This window comes from Oncorhynchus tshawytscha, linkage group LG07, assembly GCF_018296145.1.
Source record: "Oncorhynchus tshawytscha isolate Ot180627B linkage group LG07, Otsh_v2.0, whole genome shotgun sequence".
Taxonomy (NCBI): Eukaryota; Metazoa; Chordata; class Actinopteri; order Salmoniformes; family Salmonidae; genus Oncorhynchus; species Oncorhynchus tshawytscha.
Window position 1 is genome coordinate 61,095,450 of NC_056435.1, and position 17,667 is coordinate 61,113,116.

Below are 17,667 nucleotides of genomic sequence, written 5' to 3' on the forward strand. Positions count from 1 at the left end.
GCATGTTTGTTTACTATTTGGAAATTAACATCATGAAAGAATTTCCAGGCAGTTTCCAGATCAGGAAGAAACTCAATCTTATTTCAGTCAAATAAAACAATTCACGAAAGAAAGTCTGCTCCTTAAAAATCTTAACATTTCTATTACGAATACAGTGTGGGTTTGTTTTAAAGAACCTTAGAATTTCTAACAGCAACAACAGCAGGTCACTTAAATCATTACAGAAAACACCAACCGCAGAATATTTATGTGGAACATTTGTCAATGTCAAATCAATCTGGATAGATTTCTCTGGACATTTGAGATTTGGGCGGGTGGGGAAGTTAATCAACTGGGTTTGCAGAGGGGGGTCTACAGCAGCAAATCACAGTTATAGAGAGACCATTTAAAACCTCAAGATTCAAAGCAAGCAATTCAAACTGTTTACAAATAAGTTTCATACTTTGCCACATTTACAAGGAATTTAGTTTTTACATATATGGCCACACACCCACCTTTCTTAGCCCGATCAGTGCCTGGATACAGCCATATACCACAAACCCCCAAAGTGCCTTTTAGCTATTATAAATGGGTTACCAATGTAATTAGAGCAGTAAAAATACACGTTTTGTCATACCCGTGGTATAAGGTTTGATATACCACAGCTGTCAGCCAATCAACATTCAGGGCTTGAGCCACCCAGTTTATGGTCATTTCAGATCATTTCGGGTCAGTTCAGGGATCGAGCCACCCACTGTTGTGCCAAAGGGATATTTCACTGTAATGCCAAGTTAAGAATTTACAGTAACTGTCAAAACACTACCTTCCTAAAGGATATTTTTCAGTTAAGTTGTTCTTATGGGTGTTATTTGACTTCACTGTTTGTATTTTTGTACAGTGCATCCTGATACATTTCCTGCTATTGTCTATGTCTGCCTCTGGCTGTTACAGTCTCTCTCTCTCTCTCAATTCAATTCAATTCAAGGGCTTTATTGGCATGGGAAACATGTGTTAACATTGCCAAAGCAAGTGAGGTAGATAATATATAAAGTAGATATATAAAGTGAAATAAACAATAAAAATGAACAGTAAACATCACACATACAGAAGTTTCAAAACTATAAAGACCTTACAAATGTCATATTATATATATATATATATACAGTGTTTTAATAATGTACAAATGATAAAGGACACAAGATAAAATAAATAAGCATAGATATGGGTTGTATTTACAATGGTGTGTGTTCTTCACTGGTTGCCCTTTTCTCATGGCAACAGGTCACAAATCTTGCTGCTGTGATGGCACACTGTGGAATTTCACCCAGTAGATATGGGAGTTTTTCAAAATTGGATTTGTTTTCGAATTCTTTGTGGATCTGTGTAATCTCTCTCTCTCTCGCTCATTCTCTGTCTTACTGTCTGTCTCTTGCTCTCTCCCTCTGTCTCACTCTCTATCTCTCAATTCAATTAAATTTGCTTTATTGGCATGACGTAACAATGTACATATTGCCAAAGCTTACTTTGGATATTTACAATATTAAGATAATAAGAATCAAAATTGTCAACAGTAACAACAATAACCAAGGGTCAAAATAACCATACATTGAACAATACCAATAAGCATACAGTAGAGGACATGTGCAGGTTGATTGGTCTGTCAGACACTGTCCCTCATCTTATGGCAGGCAGCAATGTAGTGCGCTGCCAACCCACAGCTCTCTTCGTCCTCCCCCAACAGGACGGGTATTCTATTCTCATCAGAGAGGTCTTTGAATCCTTAAATAAGGGTTTCAAATTTGGGGAAGTGACACTCTAATTGTTTTATATTTTTGACATTTTGTCAGGAAATGCAGCTCTGTCTCAGGTTCTGCTGTGGTGCAGTGGTTGCACAGCCTTTCCTTTACAGGGAGCCAGGTTTTCCTGTCTACCCTTCTCAATGGCAAGGCTGTGCTCACTGAGCCTGTGCTTTGTCAGGGTTTTTCTTAGGTTTTGATCAGTAACCATGGTCAAATAGTTAGCCAGTGTAATGTCGATTTAGGGTGCAGATAGCACTGCCTTTTGCTTTGTGCTTGTGATTGTGTTTCCCAAAAAGCAATGTAGTTTTGTTTTGACTGTGTTGTAAATTATTTTATTCTGATTGATTGGATGTTCTGCTCCTGAGGCTTCAGTTTGTTAGTAGAACAGATTTGTGAACTCAGCCCCAGGACCAGCTGGATGAGGGGACTCTTTTCTTGGCTCAACTCTTGGCATTGCAGGGCTTGGTAATGATATGATAATGATACTGTATATGGTATGGTAATGATATCTCTCTTTCTCTCTCTGTTTCTCTCTTTCTCTCTCTTTCTCTCTCTCTTTTTGTTTCTCTCTCTCTTTCTCTGTCTCTCTCTCACACACACACACACACACATACACACTCTCTCATTTTTCCTCTTCCTCTCCGAGTAGCTTCTGGCTCGGGTGCTACATTGACAAAAGTTACAGCAGATTGATAGAGCTGAGCAACTGTGTGAGTCTGAGAGAGAGCGAGAGAGAGAGAGAGAGAGAACTTCATTATCTAGCACGGATCTGAACTCACATCCACTCACTCCCCCCTGTCCCGGGTTCGGCTATGAGATTGACCTGCTGACTGTGTTGGACCTAGCCCTGAATGACCAAACCTAATACTGGTAAGCCAAAATACTTCTACTGTTACAGTATGTTTCAGGTGGGTACTACTTGTGTTTCTCATGGGTTTATCTATGTTATTAAAGATGGGCTGGCAAGATAATCAGATGTCACTTTACTTAACTTTTTTTTTTAACCTTTATTTAACCAGGCAAGTCAGTTAAGAACAAATTCTTATTTTCAATGACAGCCTAGGAACAGTGGGTTAACTGCCTGTTCAGGGGCAGAACAACAGATTTGTACCTTGTCAACTCGGGGATTTGAACTTGCAACATTCGGGTTACTAGCCCAACACTCTAACCACTAGGCTACCCTGCCGACATGCTCAAGTTAGAGAGTAAGGACATTGGGTGACAAGTTTGCAGATGAGGAGACGTGTTGTTGTTGTGTTTATTTAAGCTGGAAAAGTTAGGCTTTATTGGTTCATCATCGTTTTCATCTTGTTTGTTTGATTGAAGCTCCCTGAATTCTGACATCACCAGCAAATGTTCATGTGCCTCTCGTTGTGAGCATTTTGACATCACCAGCTAATGTTCATGTGCCTCTCGATGTGCGCATTCTGGTGCATGAATGGCTTTGGCTTGGTTTTTCCTCTCTTTGCATTGCTTCCCACACTTGTGTTGTTGTTAGTGCTAAATAATACCACACAACATATACAAAAAACACAAAGGTGTTCAGAGGAAAAGATCATCATTGTTTTTCCTTCCTTTTTCCGACTTGGCACAGGGAGAGGGGAGAAAATTGCAAACAGACCCACCCACCCCTAGGAGTGAGTCCACTCAGAACTAGGAAACATAAAACACCAGTGTCAGGGAGTGTGTGTGTGTGTTAGAGAGAGAGAGAGAAACAGAAAGAGTGAGAGTGAGACACAGAAAAAAAGAGAGTACACAGGGTAAGGGGGATTTTCCTAATGATCCAATTTGTTTTGATAACTCTGATGTGCTCCTTTGCCCCATGCGTTAGTAAAGCTTGCAGAGTGAGAGGGGAGAGAGCGATAGCTAGAGGCATAGAGAGTGAATTGGGCTGCTTTCATAATCCGGCCAATGTCTTTCCATGTGTCTCATAGCCCTGATCACTGCCCTACAGGTCCCTAATAAGCAGGGAAAATTAACACATCAACAAAATGTGCTTGCAATTTGTCCATATCATTTCCCGTCTCATCCCCTTCCTGTATATTGGCACACGTCTTCTTGTTCCTTTAAAAAAAACTCTTTATGACAGTCATATTACAATTTGAAATTGTAACAGTAATGACACAAAACAGTAATGAAACCAAAGTGTTCTTAGTTGTATAGCTACAAAAGCTGCCCTAGTTGAATAAGATGAACATTTGTGTACTTTACAACTGATAGTAATTCTATGGTGTGGGTCAATCTCAGGTAACCAAACAAAAATTGAAAATATAAATGAATCTTAAATGGGATAAAACGCCATCAAAAATACATGAATAGAGTGCAGAGCATTCCCAGCTCTTGATTGTTTTTTCCCACGTGATTTTACAGTGCACCATACATAAATCATTTTTGATAAAAACACATGATTGAATGATTGGCTTAGCCTTTTGCTCGCTCTCTCGCCCAAAACACAAGAGTTCCTCTCTATTTTTACACTCCCCAGGACTACTCCATATATAGACCTATGTCTTTGTGGTCTGTTGAGCTCCTAAATCTTATGTTTTATGTCCTTTTTGACAATGATGGTCCATAATGATGACATTCACAGGTTATTTTGCTCTGACTTGGAGGTGACGAACTCAAATTACAGTCCAAGGAGTTGTTGTTGGTTTTAACTCAGACCTGGAGAGTGGAAAGATCTTTGTATAGAGGTTTGGACTAGAGCAGCCAGAAAACATTAACTGGACTCAAGAAGACAGACAAATTCATATTGTAGATGTGCACCATTTGATACATCAAATAAAATGTTATTGGTCACATATTTAACAGATGTTATTGCAGGTGTAGCGAAATGCTTGATATGCTCACTTCTCACTGATGAAGCTATACGAGACATACAGTAGATTAGAATGTATCGCATATAACAAACCAATGCAGTACTTCCATAACAGAAATGGTCACTCATTCCAGATCAAGTCTTCCAGAGTTACAGAACACAGCATACATTCATGAAACAGTGATGTTTCACAAAATGTCCTCGGTACATAGTTATGAAAAGTAAAACTTGATAAGGTTTGCGTATTAACGTCTATGATTGCACTCAGGTTCACCATGTGTTATGCTTCTTGGACCTATGGTATGACTTCTCAGAATATAAAATTCATTTCAATTCAATCAAATAAAATCAATCAAATTTTAGTGGAACAAAAACTCTCCCTGTGAAATGCCAGACTTGGCAATCGGCCTCCATTTGAATGACATATGGTCTGTGATAAATATGGTTTCTGTCCCAGTGATAAATCGTCCAAAAGTTTAATCTGTGGAGGTCAAGATGTCAAAAGGTCACAGTCAGCCAGAAGTAGCCTACTGAGACATAAGTCTCTGGGACAATAGTTGACTCTCAGTCTTGGTATACCTGGACCACAGGTCAAATTCAGAGAGGGAAGTGGGGGCATTATGGGTCTGATGGATCATTAACAATATTACAAATGTGAATGTCAATACCGTAACAATGTGTGAATGTCAATACCGTAACAATGTGTGAATGTCAATATCGTAACAATGTGTGAATGTCAATACCGTAACAATGTGTGAATGTCAATACCTTAACAATGTGTGAATGTCAATACCGTAACAATGTGTGAATGTCAATACCGTAACAATGTGTGAATGTCAATACCGTAACAATGTGTGAATGTCAATACCGTAACAATGTGTGAATGTCAATACCGTAACAATGTGTGAATGTCAATACCGTAACAATGTGTGAATGTCAATACCGTAACAATGCTAACAGCAAGAAAAAGTGAGGTAAAATTCCACATTGAAAATGTAAAATGACAAGATGGGTCGTCGTTTGGCTCTATACTCCATGTTTGGATTTGAAATGATACAATGACTATGAGGTTAAAGTTCAGACTGTCAGCTTGAATCTGGGGAACCGTTTAAGTATTCGGCCCCATATTCATAGCATGCAATGACTACAAATTGACAAAGCACTGTTTCTTTTTTTTTTTAGATTATTTTGTGCCCAATAGAAATTAATGGTAATTAATCTATTGTGTTATTTTGGAGTCACTTTTACTATAAATAAGAATATAATATGTTTCTAAACACTTAATATGGATGATTATGGATAGTCCTGAAAGAATCGTGAATAATGATGAGTGATAAAGTTACAGACACAGAAATATCATACCCCCAAGACATGCTAACCTCTACCAATACAATAACAGGGGAGATTAGCATTTTATATCATACCCCCAAGACATACTAACCTCTCACCATTACAATAACAGGGGAGGTTAGCATTTTATATCATACCCCCAAGACATGCTAACCTCTCACCATTACAATAACAGGGAGGTTAGCATTTTATATCATACCCCCAAGACATACTAACCTCTCACCATTACAATAACAGGGGAGGTTAGCATTTTATATCATACCTCCAAGACATACTAACCTCTCACCATTACAATAACAGGGGAGGTTAGCATTTTATATCATACCCCCAAGACATACTAACCTCTCACCATTACAATAACAGGGGAGGTTAGCATTTTATATCATACCCCCCAAGACATGCTAACCTCTACCAATACAATAACAGGGGAGGTTAGCATTTTATATCATACCCCCAAGACATGCTAACCTCTCACCATTACAATAACAGGGGAGGATAGCATTTTGGGGGTATAATATTTGTGTGTCTCAACTCTTTAATTGGGGGAGGTTGTTACAGGCTGTAGAGCTTTAGTTGGGGGAGTTGTTACAGGGTGTGGAGATTTAGTTGGGGGGTTGTTATAGGGTGTAGAGGTATAGTTGGGGGTTGTTACAGGGTGTAGAGGTATAGTTGGGGGGTTGTTACAGGGTGTAGAGGTTTAGTTGGGGGGTTGTTACAGGGTGTAGAGCTTTAGTTGGGGGGTTGTTACAGGGTGTAGAGCTTTAGTTGGTATAGTTGGGGGGTTGTTACAGGGTGTAGAGGTTTAGTTGGGGGGTTGTTACAGGGTGTAGAGCTTTAGTTGGGGGGTTGTTACAGGGTGTTGAGGTTTAGTTGGGGGTTGTTACAGGGTGTAGAGCTTTAGTTGGGGGGTTGTTACAAGGTGTTGAGGTTTAGTTGGGGGGTTGTTACAGGGTGTAGAGGTTTAGTTGGGAGGTTGTTACAGGGTGTTGAGGTTTAGTTGGGGGTTGTTATAGGGTGTATAGGTATAGTTGGGGGGGGTTGTTACAGGGTGTAGAGGTTTAGTTAGGGGGTTGTTACAGGGTGTAGAGGTATAGTTAGGGGGGTTATTCCATGGTGTAGAGGTATAGTTAGGGGGTTATTACATGGTGTAGAGGTATAGTTAGGGGGTTATTACATGGTGTAGAGGTATAGTTAGGGGGTTATTACATGGTGTAGAGGTATAGTTAGGGGGTTATTACATGGTGTAGAGGTATAGTTAGGGGGTAATTACATGGTGGGGTATAGTTACATACATGGTGTAGAGGTATAGTTAGGGGGGTTATTACATGGTGTAGAGGTATAGTTAGGGGTTATTACATGGTGTAGAGGTATAGTTAGGGTGGGGGTGGTGTTGGAGGGTTGTTACAGGGTGTAGAGGTTTAGTTAGGGGAGTTGTTACAGGGTGTAGAGGTTTAGTTAGGGGGTTATTACATGGTGTAGAGGTTTTAGTTGGGGCGGGGGTGGGGGTGGGGTTGGAGGGTTGTTACAGGGTGTACAGTGGTCAATGGCACAAAACACCCTGTCCTGATATGACAGGGAACAGGTGTAATGTTAGAGAAAGACCCCCCAACAACTCACGCCCCGTTGTAATCAAGGTAGAAGATGCAGGTCTCCCTCTCCAAATTCCCCAAAGGAATGTGCCTTTGCCAAAACTCTAACTCATCCTATGTGTTGTGCACGTAATATGAAAAATTATTAATATTTTTTTGTGAAGAGAGGGATGTGATTTTAGGAGCCATAACAGATCATTGTTTTACATAAACAGTGACAAGTCATGCCCCTGGGTGAGGTCAGAGAGCATGTCAGCCTGACGGAACCGCCCATTTCGAACAAATTGTATAAATTGGTGGGTTAAGAATTAACATATTGTCTAGTGGTGAACTGGAGTGTGGTAGAATGGATACTCTGTCCGTCCTCTCCTAGCCCACGTTTAGCGACTGCTGCTAACGCAACGGCTAGGAGGTATCACTTCTGGAGTGACTAAGAGTTCAAAGTTCACACCAAGTTGCCTTACTTTTAAGATCATTCTATATTCTGATTGGTGTTGTCGAAATTCATCCTTCCGAGGTGTAGGTCCTTCACCTTCACATTGAAATTCTATGCTAATTTTGTTAGGTTCACTAAGGTTGGCTTAGTTCTGTAGGTGGTCTTTGTCCTATCAATGTGGGGACCTCAAGTCCACACGTCCTTGGATACAGCTTATTATCTGAGCCCTTTTAACGTAAGACTGACGCTCTAATGTACTCGGAACAGAAAGTTACATTTTCGTCAAGAGCTTTATATAGGAGGGAAGAGAAGGGCGTGTTTCCTAGTTTATAACCAATGTCTGTTCACATGGGCAGGGCCACTGGTTGAGCATAGTTCACTCATGAAACCCCAATTCTCTAATTTGGAAGCTAAAATTAAATGTAATCTTTTCACAAATAGTTTCATATTTAAAAATGTAAATTGCACAACAATTCCATGTGAATCTGATAACTAGAATGTGTAGACTTTCCAAGATACAGTTTATGTCGTCCTATCATCAGTAATAATGTCTCAGACGCCAACTGATCTGGCATCATATTCATTTAGTACCAACACATATTTTCAACTGGTTGGATTATCTAAATATGGTTCCGTTCCCATCTTTTGAGGTCACCAGACTCTCTCTCAATGTTAACCAAGGGATTTTCAATAGTCACATGGGTAGAGTAGAGAGAGGAAAAAGGGGAAAGGCATTTATGGGGGTCATAAACCTCCCCCACTCAGGCCAACGTCATGACAGTACCAACGCTAAGTGTCTCTGTCGGTCTCTCTCTTGCCTTCGCCATGTCTTCTGTAACAAGCAGCCATATTGTTGTCATTCTGTTAGGGACCCGTTTTTAACGTATTAAGTGTGTTGGTCCTGTGTTACCATTTAATTAGCTAGTAAATAAATAATTAACCAATTTGTGTAATACTTTGCTCTGGTTTTTGCAGATGCAATGAGGATATGACTGTTCAGAATGATGATATGATACAAGGTTATGATTAGTAAATTGACTGTTTATAGATGTGATAGGTAAAGACCTTTAGAGTTTAATTCAGGAGATGGTAACTCTTTAAAGAACCGCTCTCGTGCTGCCCCAGACCTAGTTAATTCATTGTTACATGATTAATTTAATCGGGTCACAATTAAACATAGTTGATTAGATAAATAACAGCCATCAGATTAATGTTAAAGTCAACTCACGACACTGCCATGCCATTGGAAAAGATTCCCAGTTCCACTCAGTGACACAGCAGTCATTACTCAGAGGCCGTGATGACACACAGTGGCACGGGAGACGTGTTGGACATGGTTCGCCGCCCTCGCACGCTGTTCTGATCAGCGTGCCCACACACATACAAAATGCACGCACACTCACAGAGAGAGACAGATAGACTGACAGGTTTTGCCGTTGGTTGATGTTTTGGGACGGGGGTGCTCTGCTCATACAGGAGTGATAAAGGCCTAGTGCACTAATTTGGAGGAGACCCCCCCCAAAAGAAAACAAATAATGATTTATCAGGGGTGCTCCCCTACTTCCAGATCTTAACAGAACAGAGAAAAATAGAATAGACAGAGAGAGACTGAGATAGATACGTAGATGGAGGGTGGTGAAAACAGCCTGTGCCTCTCAATGCGAGGACGGCCACCCAGGGATAGAATTTTCCGTATACCCATCATAAGGTTCCAACATCCTAGCCTATGTATGAAAGTTTACAACGTGCACAGGTCGAGAGACATTTGAGTAATCAAGGTAACAGACATTGACACATTCATTACCGCCATGAACAATCTTGCATGCATCTATCTATGTAGCTGATCTAGGGTGTAATCATTAGTCCAACAGTTGTAAACAAGAGTATATATTGGACAAAGTCAGGTATGATTATCCCCATTTTGTTCCGTTTGCTTCCGTTTAAGAAACGTTTTCAACAGAATCAGCGGAATGAATACACCCCTGATTACACGCAAACACAGTTCCCTTTCATAGCAGCCAGATACAAACATAGTTCCCTTTCATAGCAGCCAGATACAAACATAGTTCCCTTTCATAGCAGCCAGATACAAACATACAGTGGGGCAAAAAAGTATTTAGTCAGCCACCAATTGTGCAAGTTCTCCCACTTAAAAAGATGAGAGAGGCCTGTAATTTTCATCATAGGTACACTTCAACTACTGTACTTCCGGCGCCGACAGAGATGGCCGCCTCGCTTCGCGTTCCTAGGAAACTATGCAGTTTTTTGTTTTTTTACGTGTTATTTCTTACACTAGTACCCCAGGTCATCTTAGGTTTCATTACATACAGCCGAGAAGAACTACTGAATATAAGATCAGCGTCAACTCACCATCAGTACGACCAAGAATATGTTTTTTGCGATGCGGATCCTGTGTTCTGCCTTACAACCAGTGTAACGGAGTGGATTACATGCAGCGACCCGAAAAAACGACTCAGAAAAGAGGGAAACGAAGCGGTCTTCTGGTCAGACTCCGGAGACGGGCACATCGTGCACCACTCCCTAGCATTCTTCTCGCCAATGTCCAGTCTCTTGACAACAAGGTTGATGAAATCCGAGCAAGGGTAGCATTCCAGAGGGACATCAGAGACTGCAACGTTCTCTGCTTCACGGAAACATGGCTAACTGGAGAGACGCAATCCGAAGCGGTGCAGCCAGCGGGTTTCTCCACGCATCGCGCGGACAGAAACGAACATCTTTCTGGTAAGAAGAGGGGCGGGGCGTATGCCTTATGACTAACGTGACATGGTGTGATGACAGAAACATACAGGAACTCAAATCCTTCTGTTCACCTGATTTAGAATTCCTCACAATCAAATGTAGACCGCATTATCTACCAAGAGAATTCTCTTCGATTATAATCACAGCCGTATATATTCCCCCAAGCAGACACATCGATGGCTCTGAACGAACTTTATTTAACTCTCTGCAAACTGGAAACGATTTATCCGGAGGCTGCATTCATTGTAGCTGGGGATTTTAACAAGGCTAATCTGAAAACAAGACTCCCTAAATTTTATCAGCATATCGATTGCGCAACCAGGGGTGGAAAGACCCTGGATCATTGTTACTCTAACTTCCGCGACGCATTTAAGGCCCTGCCCCGCCCCCCTTTCGGTAAAGCTGACCACGACTCCATTTTGTTGATCCCTGCCTACAGACAGAAACTAAAACAAGAAGCTCCCACGCTGAGGTCTGTCCAACGCTGGTCTGACCAAGCTGACTCCACACTCCAAGACTGCTTCCATCACGTGGACTGGGAGATGTTTCGTATTGCGTCAGACAACAACATTGACGAATACGCTGATTCGGTGTGCGAGTTCATTAGAACGTGCGTTGAAGATGTCGTTCCCATAGCAACGATTAAAACATTCCCTAACCAGAAACCTTGGATTGATGGCAGCATTCGTGTGAAACTGAAGGCACGAACCACTGCTTTTAATCAGGGCAAGGTGTCTGGTAACATGGCTGAATACAAACAGTGCAGCTATTCCCTCCGCAAGGCTATCAAACAAGCTAAGCGCCAGTACAGACACAAAGTAGAATCTCAATTCAACGGCTCAGACACAAGAGGCATGTGGCAGGGTCTACAGTCAATCACGGACTACAGGAAGAAACCCAGCCCAGTCACGGACCAGGATGTCTTGCTCCCAGGCAGACTAAATAACTTTTTGCCCGCTTTGAGGACAATACAGTGCCACTGACACGGCCTGCAACGAAAACATGCGGTCTCTCCTTCACTGCAGCCGAAGTGAGTAAGACATTTAAACGTGTTAACCCTCGCAAGGCTGCAGGCCCAGACGGCATCCCCAGCCGCGCCCTCAGAGCATGCGCAGACCAGCTGGCCGGTGTGTTTACGGACATATTCAATCAATCCCTATACCAGTCTGCTGTTCCCACATGCTTCAAGAGGGCCACCATTGTTCCTGTTCCCAAGAAAGCTAAGGTAACTGAGCTAAACGACTACCGCCCCGTAGCACTCACATCCGTCATCATGAAGTGCTTTGAGAGACTAGTCAAGGACCATATCACCTCCACCCTACCTGACACCCTAGACCCACTCCAATTTGCTTACCGCCCAAATAGGTCCACAGACGATGCAATCTCAACCACACTGCACACTGCCCTAACCCATCTGGACAAGAGGAATACCTATGTGAGAATGCTGTTCATCGACTACAGCTCGGCATTCAACACCATAGTACCCTCCAAGCTCGTCATCAAGCTCGAGACCCTGGGTCTCGACCCCGCCCTGTGCAACTGGGTTCTGAACTTCCTGACGGGCCGCCCCCAGGTGGTGAGGGTAGGCAACAACATCTCCTCCCCGCTGATCCTCAACACTGGGGCCCCACAAGGGTGCGTTCTGAGCCCTCTCCTGTACTCCCTGTTCACCCACGACTGCGTGGCCATGCACGCCTCCAACTCAATCATCAAGTTTGCGGACGACACAACAGTGGTAGGCTTGATTACCAACAACGACGAGACGGCCTACAGGGAGGAGGTGAGGGCCCTCGGAGTGTGGTGTCAGGAAAATAACCTCACACTCAACGTCAACAAAACTAAGGAGATGATTGTGGACTTCAGGAAACAGCAGAGGGAACAACCCCCATCCACATCGATGGAACAGTAGTGGAGAGGGTAGCAAGTTTTAAGTTCCTCGGCATACACATCACAGACAAACTGAATTGGTCCACTCACACAGACAGCATCGTGAGGAAGGCGCAGCAGCGCCTCTTCAACCTCAGGAGGCTGAAGAAATTCGGCTTGTCACCAAAAGCACTCACAAACTTCTACAGATGCACAATCGAGAGCATCCTGGCGGGCTGTATCACCGCCTGGTATGGCAACTGCACCGCCCTCAACCGTAAGGCTCTCCAGAGGGTAGTGAGGTCTGCACAACGCATCACCGGGGGCAAACTACCTGCCCTCCAGGACACCTACACCACCCGATGCTACAGGAAGGCCATAAAGATCATCAAGGACATCAACCACCCGAGCCACTGCCTGTTCACCCCGCTGTCATCCAGAAGGCGAGGTCAGTACAGGTGCATCAAAGCTGGGACCGAGAGACTGAAAAACAGCTTCTATCTCAAGGCCATCAGACTGTTAAACAGCCACCACTAACATTGAGTGGCTACTGCCAACACACTGTCAATGACACTGACTCTACTCCAGCCACTTTAATCATGGGAATTGATGGGAAATGATGTAAATATATCACTAGCCACTTTAAACAATGCTACCTTATATAATGTTACTTACCCTACATTATTCATCTCATATGCATACGTAGATACTGTACTCTATATCATCGACTGCATCCTTATGTAATACATGTATCACTAGCCACTTTAACTATGCCACTTGGTTTACATACTTATCTCATATGTATATACTGTACTCGATATCATCTACTGTATCTTGCCTATGCTGCTCTGTACCATCACTCATTCATATATCCTTATGTACATATTCTTTATCCCCTTACACTGTGTATAAGACAGTAGTTTTTTTTTTGGAATTGTTAGTTAGATTACTTGTTCGTTATTACTGCATTGTCGGAACTAGAAGCACAAGCATTTCGCTACACTCGCATTAACATCTGCTAACCATGTGTATGTGACAAATAAAATTTGATTTGATTTGAACTATGACAGACAAAATGAGAAAAGAAATCCAGAAAATCACATTGTAGGATTTTTAATGAATTTATTTGCAAATTATGGTGGAAAATAAGTATTTGGTCAGCTACAAACAAGCAAGATTTCTGGCTCTCACAGACCTGTAACTTCTTCTTTAAGAGGCTCCTCTGTCCTCCACTCGTTACCTGTATTAATGGCACCTGTTTGAACTTGTTATCAGTATAAAAAACACCTGTCCACAACCTCAGACAGTCACACTCCAAACTCCACTATGGCCAAGACCAAAGAGCTGTCAAAGGACACCAGAAACAAAATTGTAGACCTGCACCAGGCTGGGAAGACTGAATCTACAATAGGTAAGCAGCTTGGTTTGAAGAAATCAACTGTGGGAGTAATTATTAGGAAATGGAAGACATACAAGACCACTGATAATCTCCCTCGATCTGGGGCTCCACGCAAGATCTCACCCCGTGGGGTCAAAATGATCACAAGAACGGTGAGCAAAAATACCAGAGCCACACGGGGGGACCTAGTGAATGACCTGCAGAGAGCTGGGACCAAAGTAACAAAGCCTACCAGCAGTAACACACTACACCGCCAGGGACTCAAATCGTGCAGTGCCAGACGTGTCCCCCTGCTTAAGACAGTACATGTCCAGGCCTGTCTGAAGTTTGCTAGAAAGCATTTGGATGATCCAGAAGAAGATTGGGAGAATGTCATATGGTCCACAAGATGAAACCAAAACACAACTTTTTGGTAAAAACTCAACTCGTCGTGTTTGGAGGGCAAAGAATGCTGAGTTGCATCCAAAGAACACCATACCCACTGTGAAGCATGGGGGTGGAAACATCATGCTTTGGGGCTGTTTTTCTGCAAAGGGACCAGGACGACTGATCCGTGTAAAGGAAAGAATGAAACGTGGCTAGGTCTTTCAGCATGACAATGATCCCAAACACACCGCCCGGGCAATGAAGGAGTGGCTTCGTAAGAAGCCTAAGTATTTCAAGGTCCTGGAGTGGCTTAGCCAGTTTCCAGATCTCAACCCCATAGACAATCTTTGGAGGGAGTTGAAAGTCCATGTTGCCCAGCAACAGCCCCAAAACACCACTGCTCTAGAGGAGATCTGCATGGAGGAATGGGCCAAAATACCAGCAACAGTGTGTGAAAACCTTGTGAAGGCTTACAGAAAACGTTTGACCTCTGTCATTGCCAACAAAGGGTATATAACAAAGTATTGAGATAAACTTTTGTTATTGACCAAATACTTATTTTCCACCATCATTTGCAAATAAATTGATTAAAAATCCTACAATGTGATTTTCTGGATTTTTTTCCTCATTTTGTCTGTCATAGTTGAAGTGTACCTATGATGAAAATTACAGGATTCTCTCATCTTTTTAAGTGGGAGAACTTGCACAATTGGTGGCTGACTAAATACTTTTTTGCCCCACTGTAGTTCCCTTTCATAGCAGCCAGATACAAACATAGTTCCCTTTCATAGCAGCCAGATCATTGTATAATTCCTTTCTCACATCTACGCAATCTCCTCCTCTCAACTTTTCCCTTTGCTTGTGGACTTCAGTGCACAAAACATCAGCTGTCTGTGAGCAGGTAAAAATAACCTTTCCAAGCCAAACCTTCATATCATAACCTCTACACACAGCCTACATCAATGTCACCATATTAGCTAACATCAAGTCAACAACATAGCTACTAGAACTAACTAATTAGAACCCGCTACAATCATGCTCTACAGTGTACAGTTAGCAAGCAGTTTAGCAGTTACACCGGTGGGCCCCGGTGGCAATAAATGAATAAATTAGTGTTGGATAGTCATAGCCAGCTAGGTAACATAGCATCCCTCTCTGTTTGAGCTGGATGTTTGAGTAGGCTAAACTAACTAGCTAGCTGCATTTGCTAGCTAAGTAAGTGAAAGTCAAATTAAAATTAAAATGTCAATTTTGCTAGCTCTCTTTCTCTTGCCTCTTCCTTTTGAAGAAATTAATTTGTTAAAAACTATTCAACTGTTGTCTTTCTCTCTTTGAGTCAACTACTCACTATGTGTTATGCACTGCAGTACTAGCTGTAGCTTATGCTTTCAGCACGATCCTAAACAAAAATATAAAGGCAACATATAAAGTGTTGGTCCCATGTTTCATGAGCTGAAATTTAAAGATCCCAGAAATGTTCCATGTCCACAAATTTGTTTACATCCCTGCTAGTGAGCATTTCTCCTTTGCCAAGACAATCCACCTACCTGATAGGTGTGGCATATCAAGAAGCTGATTAAACAGAAGGATCATTACACAGGTACACCTTGTGCTGGGGACAATAAAAGGTAACTTTAAAATGTGCAGTTTTGTAACGCAACACAATGCCACACAATTTTTGAGGGGGTGTGCAATTGGCATGTTGACTGCAGGAATATCCACCAAAGCTGTTGCCAGAGAATTGAATGTTAATTTCTCTACCATAAGCTGCCTCCAACATCGTATTAGAGAATATGGCAGTACGTCTAACCGGCCTCACAACCGCAGACCACGTGTAACCACGCCAGCCCAGGACCACCACATCTGGCTTCTTCACCTGCGGGATTGTGTGAGATCCGCCACCCCTACAGCTGATGAAACTGAGTAGTATTTCTGTCTGTAATAAAGTCCTTATGTGGGGAAAAACTCATTCTGATCGGCTGGTCCTGGGTCCCCAGTGGGTGAGCCTGGCTCTCAAGTGGGTGGGCCTATGCCCTCCCAGGCCCACCCATGGCTGCACCCCTGCCCAGTTATGTGAAATCCGTAGATTAGGGGCGAAATGAATTTTTTCAATTGACTCATTTCCTTATATGAACTGTAACTCAGCAAAATCATTGAAATTGTTGCATGCTGTCCTACGGCATCACCATGGTGATAGCCTACAGAGTACTGTTGCGCCTACTGTAGACCTTCATTTAAAAAAAGTGTGTTTTAATCAATTTGGGGATGTGAATATATTTAGTATAGTTTTATCTAAAAAGGATCACTTTTTTAACGTTTCTCTATTTTTATTTTTAGGAAATTCACTGAGAATAATGGTCCTCCCCTTCCTCCTCTGAGGAGCCTCCATTGTTCCACAGTCACAGCTCTCATAATCCTGGTCATTCTCGGTCAGATCAGCAGCCACTCCTTAGCTCTGTCCCGAAGAAACCAAATCCACCCTGTCTACAAAATATGCTGTTGGGCCGGTCCATGGAGATAACTCTAACATTATTTGGGACGATCCACTTCAAGGGTCAAATAGGGGGATTATTGCTTGACGACTCATAATTAATTTAATTCCACTGCTCTATCTCTACATACATCCAGTCTGAGACGGCCATTGTAGAAGTCCTTTTTGCTGATGTCAAAGTTTGGGGCATTGTACAAAACAAGTCATCAGCGATTGGATCGTCTCTAACCAATTACTATTTCCGAAATACCGCTTTAGGCTCTAGCCCAACCCATCAGTTTCTGGGATCAGTCAAAACGGTTTGAATGTGTTCGCATTCAAGAAGTTTTCAGGGAGGGCATCAAATCTACTCATCATGGAGAAGAAACGTGTGTGGCATTTAGCCGGAGAGATGTGGAAGGGTAGCCAGGCAAGGGGGATTAAACCAGATACCAAGACTCAAATTAGATCAGTTCATCTTTTGGGATCATGTCACCCAGTCTGGCACCGTTTACACTTCGTCTCTCCTAAATTCATCTGAAGGGAAATTACAACTACTAAAAACAAAGTGATATCAACGAGTTTATCAAAACCATAATACAACACAGCTAGTGTCTCTCTGGTCTTCTTGGCGAGGGTGTTCAGACCTAAATCATGAGTTTGACTGTGGCCCCAATCCTAATTTAGGATATGTGTTTGTCATTGCCACAGAAAGTAGTTTGGGGTGGGGGGAGTTTTTGCCCACGCTGTAGATTGCTTTATTGGTCTGCTAATACCAGACTATTAAAGGCCCAGTGCACAACTTTAGCGATTTTTTTTTCAATACTTTCAGAAA

General features: G+C 42.3%; 1 protein-coding gene across 1 annotated transcript in view; it reads left to right on the top strand.

The window, feature by feature from the left end:
* The first annotated feature begins 2,436 nt into the window (after window positions 1-2,436).
* LOC112246223 (histone deacetylase 7-like) overlaps window positions 2,437-17,667 on the top strand; it is a 90,639-nt gene continuing 75,408 nt past the window's right edge. The window contains exon 1 of the mRNA XM_042324773.1: window positions 2,437-2,648. The gene's annotated coding sequence lies outside the window, so the exon portion shown is untranslated. The remainder of the gene's footprint in view (window positions 2,649-17,667) is intronic.